The 15,527-nt window shown below is 38.7% G+C and overlaps 1 long non-coding RNA gene across 1 annotated transcript in view; it reads right to left on the minus strand.

Annotated features, from left to right (window-relative positions):
- The window catches only part of LOC309642027, a 252,645-nt gene that overhangs the window by 231,716 nt on the left and 5,402 nt on the right, over positions 1-15,527 (minus strand). Inside the window, exon 4 of the long non-coding RNA XR_014252908.1 lies at positions 2,625-2,718. This is a non-coding gene — a long non-coding RNA (uncharacterized lncRNA). The remainder of the gene's footprint in view (positions 1-2,624; positions 2,719-15,527) is intronic.

Consider the following 15,527-nt stretch of genomic DNA (forward strand, 5'->3'; position numbering starts at 1 on the left):
TGGGGCTTCCCTCGTGGGACAGTGGTTGGGAATCTGCCTGCCGGTGTGGGAGATGTGGGTTCGAGCCCTGGTCCAGGAAGATCCCACATGCCGCGGAGCAACTAAGCCTGTTCACCACAACTACTGAGCCTGCGCTCTAGAGCCCGCAAGCCACAACTACTGAGCCCATGTGCCACAACTACTGAAGCCTGCATGCCTAGAGCCCGTAGAGCCCGTACTCTACAACAAGAGAAGCCACCGCAATAAGAAGCCACACACCGCAACAAAGAGTAGCCCCTGCTCTCAGCAACTAGAGGAAGCCCGCGCACAGCAACAGAGACCCAACGCAGCCATAAATAAACAAATAAATAAATAAATTTATTTATTTTTTTAAAAAATTCAATCTGACATTTTTTTTGATTTTTTAAAAAACTTTTTATTGGAGTATAGTTGATTTACAATGTTGTGTTAGTTTCAGGTGTACAGCAAAGTGAATCAGTTATACATATACATACATCCACTCTTTTTTAGATTCTTTTCCCATATAGGTCATTACAGAGTACTGAGTAGAGTTGCCTGTGCTATACAGTCGGTCCTTGTTAGTTATCTATTTCATATATAGTAGTGTGTATACATCAATCCCAATCTCCCAATTTATCCCTCTCCCCATTTTTCCCCCCAGTAACCATAAGTTTGTTTTCTACATCTGTGACTCTATTTCTGTTTTGTAAATAAGTTCATTTGTACCATTTTTTTTAGATTCTACATAAAAGCGATAGCATATGGTATTTGTCTTTCTCTGCCTGACTTACTTCACTCCCTATGACAATCTGTAGGTCCATCCATGTTGCTGCAGATGGCACTATTTTGTTCTTTTTTATGGCTGAGTAATATTCCATTGTATATATGTACCACATCTTCTTTATCCACTCCTCTGTTGATGGACATTTAGGTTGCTTCCATGTCTTGGCTATTGTAAATAGTGCTGCTATGAACATTGGGATGCATGTATCTTTTCAAATTATGTTTTTCTCCAGATATATGCCCAGGAGTGGGATTGCTGGATCATATGGTAGTTCTATATTTAGTTTTCTAAGGAACCTCCATACTGTTCTCCATAATGGTTATACCAGTTTACATCCCCACCAACAGTGTGGGAGGAGTCCCTTTTCTCCACACTCTCTCCAGCATTTATTGTTTGTAGATTTCTTGATGATGGCCATTCTGACCGGTGTGAGGTGGTACCTCATTGTAGTTTTGATTTGCATTTCTCTAATACTGATGTTGAGCATCTTTTCATATATTATTTGGCCATCTATATGTCTTCTTTGGAGAATGACATTTGTTTTTTAACTGGAGAGTTTATTTTACTTATATTGATAGTGATTACTAATACACCTGGATTATTTCTACATTCTTCCTATATGCTTTTCACTTTTTGTCCTTTTCCTATTTCTTTTTTTAATCAAGGAAATGGGAATTATTGAAACTTTAAAAATATGAAAGGGAATTTAAATAATTTTTACATAGGCAAGATGTACTCATTGCAGAAAATAAGAAAACACAGATAAGGAACAAGAATTTCTAAAATGCAACCAAACATTCTATATTCATTACCTTCATGTATATCTGTCGATACTTTTATTATTTTCCATATGTTCACTTAGATTGGTTATAATGAGATTTGTGCACATATATAGTGTTGAAGTTTTTGAGGAGGAAAATTATACTATTAAATAATATTTAAGGACATTTCCTTAACAGTATAGGATAGACTGGAGGAGAGAGATTAGCATCATAAAATGCAAAACAAAGAGGCTACTGTAGTTTTCTAAGCATAAGATAAAAGCATGGTTAAAGTGCATTTGAGCACTCAGCACCTACTTATCCTTGATAAATGTCACTAAAAGCCAAAAAAGTCACACTAAGTTTTAAAGAAAATCTACATATCCCACCGTTATTAATGTAAGACATTAAGTCATAATTCAAGCATAATTTAAAGTCACTGAACCTTAGCTCTTTAATGATATCATAAATCTCAGCTGTGTGAAACAGAAATCAGCCCACTTTTGCAACATCTTGACAAGTGATTGTAAGATGAATTAATCAAACGTCTGTTCATCTACATGTTGTCAAATTACATTGGGGAGATAGTTTCACTCAATCAACCAATTGTTTAAATGTTGCAGAAATATAGCCTTCGTTTTAAAATCAGAACTGGCAGCATTTCTTTTGCAAGTTGCCAAGTCTGGGGCTATTAAAGGTTGTCCTGTCCCAAGAACTTTCCACTTGTAGCTGTCAAAAGATCTTTTTTCTTAATTAAGCCAAAATAGCTGGATGTCTGAGCTACTTCCTGATTGCAAATTAAGTGTCTTTGAAAACCATTCTACGTCTTCCAGGCCTAGAGGCCCATCCATGGTGCTCTTAAGATTTATGTACTCTCTGGTGGGGAAAGCAGGAGGAGGGGATGCCACAAGGACAGAAGGCACTGTTCAGGGAGGCAAGTATTCCTGGGTGGGACTTACCAGAGCAGGAGATGTGCCCGCTGGGGGGTGTGTGCTGTCATGAACGGTTTCCGGAAACTGCCAGGCCAGCCTTGTTCCCACACTATGAGGACCTTTGAGAAAGGCAACCAATATCCTTACCCTGCAAAGTTCATGTCTTCGTCCTGAACACCCACACTGATCTGTCCTGTGCTCAAGAGCCTCGTTCTTCCAGGTCAGAGTTCTGGGTAGTTCCCTGAAAATGGCCACATACTACTTTTTAGACTTGATACTTAGCATCATTTTCATTTTCCCACTTTAAGTTTCTTCATTTTCCTTTTATTCATTTCAACACACACACACACATTCTTCTGAGTACATAAAATGTGCCAGGTGCTAGGCACTTGGCTAGATTCAGGAGATATTGCAATAAATCATCTAGAAATAATTTGTGCATTCTCCGAACTCGTGAATACATGAGCTCAGAACACAGATGGCAAACGCATTATTCACATTCACTCTTGAGCCTTCAACCAACCTGGATAACCATCACCCCCAGACAACCCCAACCCAGGAGTCTTTATTTTTGAAATGACTCAAATAAATAGTCCTTCTGAAAATGTGGCCAAGTAGGACCCAGACAGAGAGATGTCTTGGGCAAAGGCTGCAATCTGCTCAGAGTCACGTCACATCCGATCTGGACATACAGGTGAAGGACAACACATAAAAGGAATAATTCACTTTCTCTATGCTAAATACAGCTGCCTGTTTTTGGTGGCGGGGTGTTGTTTTCCTTTTCCCATTTTGAGAAACTCTCTTTCTTCAATGAAAATTCAGTGGTGAATCACTGAGACCCCACAAGGAGAGAAGTGTGTTCCATGGAGGACACCTGTGGAGAGGGCCACCATGGCAGTTCCCGCAGAGTGGGTCTGCTGGGCACACAGCCATCCCCCCCAGGCTGGCTCTGACCCAGGTTATGGGAAGGCGAAAGATCTGCTTTAATCCAACCAAAATAAGAGCGGGCAGTCTTAAAGATTTTAAAGAAAAAAAAAATCTAGTTCTACCTTTGACCCAGGCTATTTTTCTTCAAATATTTAAAGTTCAAACGCACCGTGTCCTTATACTTTTATTTCAAACCAGACAGTCACTCTTACTATATTTGATCACCCTCTTATTTTAATTGGCACACTTGCTTAATAATAAAGTATGGGCTGGACGTTAGCCTAATATATCATGTGTATAATAATATCAGAACCTTTTTTCTTACTTATTAACTAGGAAATACATAAAATACTGACCTTGTGGGTAAATGACTTTCGCATCCATTTTTAATCATTATTATGTTGCTAAAGAGTTGCAAGGGTAAGGTTTTAACATGGCTCCTGGGAGATTTATACCAGTCTTTATGGAACACATTGCCCACAGCTGTGGTGAAATATCCATCACTAAAAATCACAACACTTTTTATTCCACATCAATGACATCACTGGTATAATTTAACCTTAATTCACATGTGGGAAGCAGTTGTCTACCAATGCGAAATGATCCTCAAACTGATTCTAAGGATGAGGGAGAATTGCAACATAAAGCAATCTTATGATTTTATTTGCATTCACCGTTAATGTCATTTTCCAAATATTTTGGATAAGATTCTCAAAGGCCATACTTCTCTCCCTATGACAGCAGATGATAATCTCAAGACACTTCTTAAAGTATTAATAGCAATACACTTTTCCATAAGACCACTGTACTGCCCAAGATTCCTCAGCTTTTTAATTACCCATGTTCTAAAGGTTTTTTTGTCCCATAAAGACTTTCTGTTTAGAAATGTGACAGTGAGGCTGTTAGTCTCTAAAACCTAAACTGGTATCCTCTGAGAATCTTGAGGAGGAATCTGAAATTGTACCGGGAAGAATACCAATAACAGGTGGATTTTTATAGGCTATTTGGGTTCTCATTGATATAGAATAAGAAAGAAACAAATGGAAAAGGCCCATTATAAAGTCTCTGTTGTCTTATCTCTGAAATTGACTTGTTTCATGATAACTTGAATGTCACCCTATATCCTTCTGTTGGGCGGCAACAGATTATCCTACAGGATGAAATAAGCCCCAAATTCCTTTTCAGTTAATGAGAACTAGCCTTCTCCTTGACTTCCTTCTTCCAAATAAGAGAAAATAAATGTGTTCCAATGGGAGAATATGATCAAGGAGGCAGAGGGGAGGACCACGTAAGGGCACTCATCTGCAAGAAGCACATTCTGCTCCAGGGAAATATTTGCAACCAGAAACGCAAAGCTTCTAATAGTCACTCATTTAGACATTCAGCCAGGTACACACACCTCAGATTATGTGACAGCTTTGGGGATGCAGACCTTCAATGAAGTCTGACTGATTATTAAGCCATGCCAGACCTTGCTCTAGCATGGAGTTTCAGTGGTCAACAGAACCAAGTTCCCACTCAGCCAGAGGGCTTGCCTTCTGGTGGAGGACGTAAGCAGTAATATATATATACATATAGAATATGTGTACAATGTAATTTCAGAAAGTGATACTACAAACACAAAAAATAGGTCTGGTAAGGACTAGAGATTGCCCGGGGGCAGGGAGGGGAAGGAAGCTATTTTGAAGCTGTAGTAAGAAAAGTTTCTCTGGCAGGTGAAATTTGAGCGGAGACCTAAGTGAGGCAAGAACGAGCTAGAGGGTGATCAGGGAAGCACATTCTAGGTCCAGTGAACAGCAGCAGAAACCGTCCTCAGGTGAGAAAAACCTTGGTATGTTCCAGAAATAAAAGGAAGGGGAGCAAGGGTGGTGTTGCCAGAGTGAGAGTGGTTCAACATCAGCGGAGTGGTGGGAGATGAAGTTGGGGAAGAAAGCAGATCCTGTGGGGGGCCTCGTGGACCACGGGGAAAACTTTGGATTTTATTCCAAGTGTGAGAAAAACCATGGGAAGATTTTGAGCAAGAGAGGAGAGGGATCTGGTTTATCTTTAAAAAGAAGATTTGGGCTGCTTGGTGGAGAATTGATTATGGGGATGCAAGAGAGGCATCAGAGATTGGGTAATAGGCTCTTCCATGAATCCAGGGGAGAGAGGATTATGGCTGGAACAGGCGAGTGGGAGTGGAGGTGCTGAGACTAGTGGGAATTAGCACACATTCTGAAAACACAGCTGACAGGACTTGCTGATGAGGGAGGTAGGTTGTAAGCTGTCAGAGAGAGAAGAGTTGTGGAGTCCGTGGCTGTGGGACAGGCAGTGCTACCAGCTGAGATGGCTGTTCACGGATCACTGTCAGTCTGCCTAGGGCCTCAAAGGCTCAACGAGCTCCCATCATGGGGAAGAAGCCAGTACACACACAGACACACACACACACACACACACACACACACACAGAGTCACACATCCTCTGATGAGTGCTGTAATAGGAATATACTCAGGAATTTCCTGATCTCTGGATCTTCCATAACTTTTATTTAAGCACTTCTTTTGTCTTAGACAACTGAATAGTGTGGCCTGTTGGGATATCTGATATTTCAGTCCTGGCTCATTGTACACATTTCTTCGTACAGCAGCATATATTGTTCTCTATCAGCTAAGTATCTATTGCTTGGCACCACAACATGTATTCTCCTCATCCATGTAAACATATGGGCAAGTATCCCTCTTTTTTCCAAATTTCCATACTGGTCCCAGGCAACCTCAATCACTCACGATAGAATCATAGTTTCTTTTTCTTTGCTCTTTATGATTTGTCTACATTTGACAGAGCAGGGTGGGAAGAGAGAGGAGTTTCAGGCACTCATGGTAAGGGTTTCATCACCCACGGAAAGAAACCATAAGAAACGCTACGTGGTAATACAGGAAAATTAGTCCCCAACAATTCCAGAGGAGCACTTTGCAGATTCTCAAACTGTGGAGGGTGTGTTAAAATGCAGATCCTCAGAACCTATCTGTAGAATTTCTGATTCAGTAAGTTGGGAAAAGGGCCAAATATTCTTTATGTGGGTAAGCCTCCCCTGTATCTGATGCTAGAGTTATACTGACCACCCTTGGAGAAGCACTAGTATCTGTTAATTGTTTCATTGTATCCTATGCCTTCTAAACGGTAGACAGAGGAATCATATTCAATATAAAGTTTTAGAGCTAAGGATAATAAAAGAAGATAGATAGTTTAAAGATTCTATGAACTAAACCTCCTTCTATTCTTTTAAATATCAGAGTTTCAAGAAGATGATTGCTCTTAATTTCAGATCTAGTCACATATAAAACACATCTGAGTTCCCAAATATGGATTGTCTTAGGCTATTCCAGTTATTTTTAATGGAGTCAAGCAGGCTACATTTGAGTGATTTTATAAAAGCTGATTTTTTTAAAAAAATATGTTTTTGCCTAGGGCAAAACTTTTAGGAAGAGCTTTTGTGACTGCAGTCAGTATCTTTGCATTATGCATAATTTTGTTTCTAACATTCTCATCTTGGATCACAAGAAGTCAAGTATAATTACTAACAAGATGGAGAATTCTACCCTCACCTTGAGACATTAACATCTACTCTCACTAACACTATAGGAAAAGGTTCAAAGTTACAAGGAAAATATATGGTACATTTTATTGTTCTCTTCCCAAGCATGTGAATTTCAGTGAATAATCACAAACTTCAGGAAAATGATTATCATCAACTTCTAATGCTATAGAATCCTTTTGGAACAGATCCGCCAGCATTTAATGTAATTATAATTATCCATGTTTCCATTAACTTCCTAGGTGTACTTTCATTAGGTGAAATAAAGGTTTTGTACAAATTTCTGTTTTTAAGATACTCCTTGGCTTTTAAAATTTTTACCACTACATTAAATAATTTAATGTTCTAGGACAAACTGTTCAGCTAAACTTTATTTTTAATAACATATTTAAGAAATATCTGAAAAAATCAATACACTTCTAAATTAATTATTTTTGTGTAGAGTCTCATAAAATCATAGATGAGAACTCTTAATCCATTAAAAATTAATTCACAACTTTTAACACAGGGTAGCTTGTATCTCTAGCATTTTCTCTTATAATATTAGAAAATATAGATTTTTATCAGAATTACAGCAAGTTCATTTTCATGACATCTATTATATTATTCATAATAAAATTATTTGTCATGGTGATGGATGGCTTAATAAGTATAAGCTAAGATAATGAAAGCTACTATCTTATAACTTGAGTTGGGTCTTTGAATGAGAGAAAGACTCTAATTCAAACATCACTGAAGGGACCTGGGCAGAGTCCCCTAAAGAAGGGAAGCCTTTGAGTTGCTCGTGGAGCAATGGATTTGAAGGGTAGCCTTTTTCAAAAAGCTGTTTGGGAAACTAGAATTCAAAACTAGCTGATCTGGGACACTTTAAAAAAAATTTCTCCGTATCCTATACAAGAGTTTAAAAAGCATAAAAATTAGCATTAGCTAATAAACCAAAAATTAAAAGAGAATTCTGCTATCACATGCAAAGTGTCTCAATAATTGAAATATAATCTCTAGTATTAATATTTCATTTCTCTGGCCTTCTTGGATCACATGTATCCCATTCATGGTTCCCCTAGTTAGGTACAGCCCTAGACAAAATTGTAAAGAAAGCAAAGCCTGTTTCCCTTTCTACATCTTTTTGTCTCTTCTGACTATCAACCACCAACGTCTTCTGCAAGCCATATGTAGTTTCACAGAACATCGACCCTAAATGCCAATGCCACCTTATGCAACATTCCTGGAAGTGGGGGTGTACTGACATTACAGAAGAGAACTTTAGGGAGACAGTCATGCCTGAGCATATACAGTTAATCTCTAATGGTGAGATTTCAAGCACCATTCTGATACCCAGGCAGGGACACCAACTTTTATAAATCAGAACCTAAAGCAACTAATTCATACATCTGCATAAGACAAATATTTTCTCCCAAACTTGGATCAATGAAGACAGAAGGGAAGAAGGAAGGAAGGAAGGAAAGGAGAGGGAGTGACTGTAATTGATCTTCTTCAAGAATTACCAGGCAGGTTTCCTTGCTTCCCTTATTGATCCCAGTCTGCTGACTGGATCCCCCTTCTCTTGAGCACTAAGGAAGACCCTGGAAACCCTTGTTTCTTCTGACGCTAGTGGAAAGCAGTGTGCACAGTGGTTAAGAGAATACACTGTGGAGTCACACTGCCTGGGTTCGAATCCCAGCTCTACCACAGACAAATTCCTTAGCATCTCCATACCTCAATTTCCTTATCTGCTAACACAGGGATGATACCTTACATGGTGGTTGCAAGAAATAACTGAGTTAATACATACTGAATCTTTAGAGAATAATAAGAATGGTGAGAGCTTGACAAATATTGAATATCCTCATTTGTGGAGGTGCAAGCTTCTGTTACTTCCACTACATCTTACAAGGCAAATAAACAGAAGGAAGACATTTCTGTTCCTCACAAGGGTGCTAGAGGAACAGTAGTACATGGGAGAAAGAATTAAGAAGAACTGCAGGAGAGATTGGTTCAAGATGGCAGAGTAGAAGGACATGCTCTCACTCTCTCTTGCGAGAGCACCGGAACCACAACTAACTGCTGAACAATCATTGACAGGAAGACATTGGAACTCACCAAAAAAGATACCCCACATCCAAACACAAAGGAGAAGCCACAGTGAGACGGTAGGAGGGGTGCAATCACAATAAAACCAAATCCCATAACTGCTAGGTGGGTGACTCACAAACTGGAGAACACTTATACCACAGAAGTCCACCCACTGGACTGCAGGTTATGAGCCCCACACCAGGCTTCCGACCCTGGAGTTCCGGTAACAGGAGGAGGAATTCCTAGAGAAACAGACTTTGAAGGCTAATGGGATTTCATTACAGGACTTCGACAGGATGGGGGGAAGCAGACACTCCACTCTTGGAAGGCACACACAAAATAGTGTGCGCACTGGGACCCAGGGGAAGGAGCGGTGACCCCATAGAAGACTGAACCAGACCTACCTGCTAGTGTTGGAGGGTCTCCTGCAGAGGCGAGTGGTGTCTGCGTCTCACCATGAGGACAAGGACACTGGCAGCAGAAGTTCTGGGAAGTACTCCTTGGCGTGAGCCCTCCCAGAGTCTGCCATTAGCCCCACCAAAGAGCCCAGGTAGGCTGCAGTGTTGGGTCGCCTAAGGCCAAACAATCAACAGGGAGGGAACCCAGACCTAACCATCAGCAGAAAAGCGGATTAAAGTTTTACTGAGCTCTGCCCACCAGAGCAACAGCCAGCTCTACACACCATCAGTCCCTCCCATCAGGAAACTTGCACAAGCCTCTTAGATAGCCTCATCCACCAGAGGGCAGACAGCAGAAGCAAGAAGAACTACAATCCTGCAGCCTGTGGAACAAAAACCACATTCACAGAAAGATAGACAAGATGAAAAGGCAGAGGGCTATGTACCACATGAAGGAACAAGATAAAACCCCAGAAAAACAACTAAATTAAGTGGAGATAGGCAACCTTCCAGAAAAACAATTCAGAAAAATGATAGTGAAGACGATCCAGGACCTCAGAAAAAGAATGGAGGCAAAGATCGAGAAGACGCAAGAAATGTTTAACAAAGACATAGAAGAATTAAAGAACAAACAAACAGAGATGAACAATACAATAACTGAAATGCAAAATACACTAGAAGTAATCAATAGTAGAATAACTGGGGCAGAAGAACGGATAAGTGACCTGGAAGACAAAATGGTGGAATTCACTACTGTGAAACAGAATAAAAAAGGAATGAAAAGAAATGTAGACAGCCTAAGAGACTTCTGGGACAACATTAAACGCAACAACGTTCACATTATAGGGGTCTCAGAAGGAGAAGAGAGAGAGAAAGGAGCAGAGAAAATATTTGAAGAGATTATACTCGAAAACTTCCCTAACATGGGAAAGGAAATAGCCACCCAACTCCAGGAAGCACAGCGAGTCCCATACAGGATAAACCCAAGGAGAAACACGCCGAGACACATAGTAATCAAATTGGCAAAAATTAAAGACAAAGAAAAATTATTGAAAGCAGCAAGGGAAAAATGACAAATAACATACAAGGGAACTCCCATAAGGTTAACAGCTGATTTCTCAGCAGAAACTCTACAAGCCAGAAGGGAGTGGCATGATATACTTAAAGTGATGAAAGGGAAGAAACTACAACCAAGATTACTCTACCCGGCAAGGATCTCATTCAGATTCAGTGGAGAAATCAAAATCTTTACAGACAAGCAAAAGCTAAGAGAATTCAGCACCACCAAACCAGCTCTACAACAAATGCTAAAGGAACTTCTCTAAGTGGGAAACACAAGAGAAGAAAAGGACCTACAAAAACAAACCCAAAACAATTAAGAAAATGGTCATAGGAACATACATATTGAAAATTACCTTAAACGTGAATGGATTAAATGCTCCAACCAAAAGACACAGGCTTGCTGAATGGATACAAAAACAAGACCCATATATATGCTGTCTACAAGAGACACACTTCAGACCTAGGGACACATACAGACTGAAAGTGAGGGGATGGAAAAAGATATTCCATGCAAATGGAAAGCAAAAAAAAGCTGGAGTAGCAATACTCATATCAGATAAAATAGACTTTAAAATAAAGAATGTTACAAGAGACAAGGAAGGACACTACATAATGACCAAGGGATCAATCCAAGAAGAAGATATAACAATTATAAATATATATGCACCCAACATAGGAGCACCTCAATACATAAGGCAACTGCTAACAGCTATAAAAGAGGAAATCAACAGTGACCCAATAATAGTGGAGGACTTTAAAACCTCACTTACACCAATGGACAGATCATCCAAACAGAAAATTAATAAGGAAACACAAGCTTTAAATGACATAATAGACCAGATAGATTTAATTGATATTTATAGGACATTACATCCAAAAACAGCAGATTACACTTTCTTCTCAAGTGAGCACAGAACATTCTCCAGGATAGATCACATCTTGGGCCACAAATCAAGCCTCAGTAAATTTAAGAAAATTGAAATCATATCAAGCATCTTTTCTGACCACAACGCTATGAGATTAGAAATGAATTACAGGGAAAAAAACGTAAAAAACACAAACACATGGAGGCTAAACAGTAGGTTACTAAATAACCAAGAGAACACTGAAGAAATCAAAGAGGAAATCAAAAAATACCTAGAGACAAATGACAATGAAAACACGATGATCTAAAACCTATGGGATGCAGCAAAAGCAGTTCTAAGAGGGAAGTTTATAGCTATACAAGCCTATCTCAAGAAACAAGAAAAATCTCAAATAAACAATCTAACCTTATACCTAAAGGAACTAAAGAAAGAAGAACAAACAAAACCCAAAGTTAGCAGAAGGAAAGAAATCATAAAGATCAGAGCAGAAATAAATGAAATAGAAACAAAGAAAACAATAGCAAAGATCAATAAAACTAAAAGCTGGTTCTTTGAGGAGATAAACAAAATTGATAAACCATTAGCCAGACTCATCAAGAAAAAGAGGGAGAGGACTCAAATCGGTAAAATTAGAAATGAAAAAGGAGAAGTTACAACAGACACCACAGAAATACAAAGCATCCTAAGAGACTACTACAAACAACTCTATGCCAACAAAATGGACAACCTGGAAGAAATGGACAAATTCTTAGAAAGGTATAACCTTCCAAGACTGAACCAGGAAAAAATAGAAAATAGAACAGACCAATCCCAAGTAATGAAATTGAAACTGTGATTAAAAATCTTCCAACAAACAGAAGTCCAGGACCAGATGGCTTCAGAGGTGAATTCTATCAAACCTTTAGAGAAGAACTAACACCCATCCTTCTCAAACTCTTCCCAAAAATTGCAGAGGAAGGAACACTCTCAAACTCATTCCATGAGGCGACCATCACCCTGATACCAAAACCAGACAAAGATACTACAAAAAAAGAAAATTACAGACCAATATCACTGATGAATATAGATGCAAAAATCCTCAACAAAATACTAGCAAACAGAATCCAACAACACATTAAAAGGATCATACACCATGATCAAGTGGGATTTATCCCAGGGATGCAAGGATTCTTCAACATATGCAAATCAACCAATGTGATACACCATATTAACAAACTGAAGAATAAAAACCATATGATCATCTCAATAGATGCAGAAAAAGCTTTTGACAAAATTCAACACCCATTTATGATAAAAACTCTCCAGAAAGTGGGCATAGAGGGAACCTACCTCAACATCATAAAGGCCATATACGACAAACCCACAGCAAACATCATTCTCAATGGTGAAAAACTGAAAGCATTTCCTCTAAGATCAGGAACAAGACAAGGATGTCCACTTTCACCAGTATTATTCAACATAGTTTTGGAAGTCCGGGCCACAGCAATCAGAGAAGAAAAAGAAATGAAAGGAATACAAATTGGAAAAGAAGAAGTAAAACTGTCACTGTTTGCAGATGACATGATACTATACACAGAGAATCCTAAACATGCCACCAGAAAACTACTAGAGCTAATCAATGAATTTGGTAAAGTTGCAGGATACAAAATTAATGCACAGAAATCTCTTGCATTCCTATACAATAATGATGAAAAATCTGAAAGAGAAATTAAGGAAACACTTCCATTTACCATTGCAACAAAAAGAATAAAATACCTAGGAATAAACCTACCTAGGGAGACAAAAGACCTGCATGCAGAATACTATAAGACACTGATGAAAGAAATTAAAGATGATACCAACAGATGGAGCATTATACCATGTTCTTGGATTGGAAGAATCAATACTGTGAAAATGACTCTACTACCCAAAGCAATCTACAGATTCAATGCAATCCCTATCAAATTACCAATGGCAATTTTTACAGAACTAGAACAAATCATCTTAAAATTTGTATGGAGACACAAAAGACCCCGAATAGCCAAAGCAGTCTTGAGGGAAAAAAATGGAGCTGGAGGAATCAGACTCCCTGACTTCATACTATACTACAAAGCTACAGTCATCAAGACAATATGGTACTGGCACAAAAACAGAAACATAGATCAATGGAACAAGATAGAAAGCCCAGAGATAATCCCACACACCTATGGTCAACTAATCTATGACAAAGGAGGCAAGGATATACAGTGGAGAAAAGACAGTCTCTTCAATAAGTGCTGCTGGGAAAACTGGACAGCTACATGTAGAAGAATGAAATTAGAACACTCCCTAACACCATACACAAAAATAAACTGAAAATGGATTCGAGACCTAAATATAAGACTGGACACTATAAAACTCTTAGAGGAAAACATAGAAAGAACACTCTTTGATATAAGTCACAGCAAGATCTTTTTTGATCCACCTCCTAGAGTAATGGAAATAAAAACAAAAATAAACAAATGGGACCTAATGAAAGTTCAAAGCTTTTGCACAGCAAAGGAAACCATAAACAAGATGAAAAGACAACCCTCAGAATGGGAGAAAATATTTGCAAATGAAGCAATGGACAAAGGATTAATCTCCGAAATATATAAACAGCTCATGCAGCTCAATATTAAAGAAACAAACAACCCAATCCAAAAATGGGCAGAAGACCTAAATAGACATTTCTCCAAAGAAGACATACAGATGTCCAAGAAGCACATGAAAAGCTGCTCAACATCACTAATTATTAGAGAAATGCAAATCAAAACTACAATGAGGTATCACCTCACACCAGTTAGAATGGGCATCATCAGAAAATCTACAAACAACAAATGCTGGAGAGGGTGTGGAGAAAAGGGAACCCTCTTGCACTGTTGGTGGGAATGTAAATGGATACAGCCACTATGGAGAACACTTTGGAGGTTCCTTAAAAACCTAAAAATAGAATTACTGTATGACCCAGCAATCCCACTACTGGGCATATACCCAGAGAAAACCATAATTCAAAAAGACATATGCACCCCAATGTTGATTGCAGCACTATTTACAATAGCCAGGGCATGGAAGCAACCTTAATGCCCATCAACAAATGAATGGATAAAGTAGTTGTGGTACATATATAGAATGGAATATTACTCAGCCATAAAAAGGAATGAAATTGGGTCATTTGTAGAGACGTGGATGGATCTAAAGACTGTCATACAGAGTGAAGGAAGTCAGAAAGAGAAAAACAAATATCATATATTAATGCATATATGTGTAACCTAGAAAAATGGTACAGATGAACCGGTTTGCAGGGCAGAAATTGAGACACAGATGTAGAGAAGAAACATACGGACACCAAGGGGGGAAAGTGGCAGGGGGTGGTGTGGTGTGATGGATTGGGAGATTGGGATTGACATGTATACAGTAATATGTATAAAATGGATAACTAATAAGAACCTGCTGTATAAAAATTAAATTAAATTAAATTTAAAAAAACTGCAATTAGAAGACCTAAATAGGCATTTCTGCAAAGAAGACATACAGATGGCCAAGAGGTACATGAAAAGATGCTCAACATCACTAATTATTAGAGAAATGCAAATCAAAACTACAATGAGGTATCACCTCACACCATTCAGAATGGCCATCATCAAAAAGTCTACAAACAATAAATGCTGGAGAGGGTGTGGAGAAAAGGGAACCCTCATGCACTGTTGGTAGGAATGTAAACTGGTACAAGCACTATGGAGAACAGTATGGAGGTTCCTTAAAAAACTAAAAATAGAGCTATCATCTGATCCAGCAATCCCACTCCTGGGCATATATCGAGAAAAAAACACAGTTCTAAAGGATACGTGCATCCCAGTGTTCACTGTAGCACTGTTTACGGTAGCCACAACATGGAAGCAACCTAAATGTCTATTGACAGATGAATGGATAAAGAAGATGTGGTACACGTATACAGTGGAATATTACTCAGCCATTAAAAAGAATGAAACAATGCCATTTGCAGCACCATGGATGGACCTAGAGATTATCATACTAAGTGAAGTAAGTCAGACAAAGACACACTCATATGATATCACTTATATGGGGAATCTAAAAAAAAAAATGATGCAAATGAACTTATTTACGAAAGAGAAACAGGCTCAAAGACTT

Source organism: Balaenoptera physalus, assembly GCF_965194825.1.
Source record: "Balaenoptera physalus genome assembly, chromosome: 13".
NCBI lineage: Eukaryota > Metazoa > Chordata > Mammalia > Artiodactyla > Balaenopteridae > Balaenoptera > Balaenoptera physalus.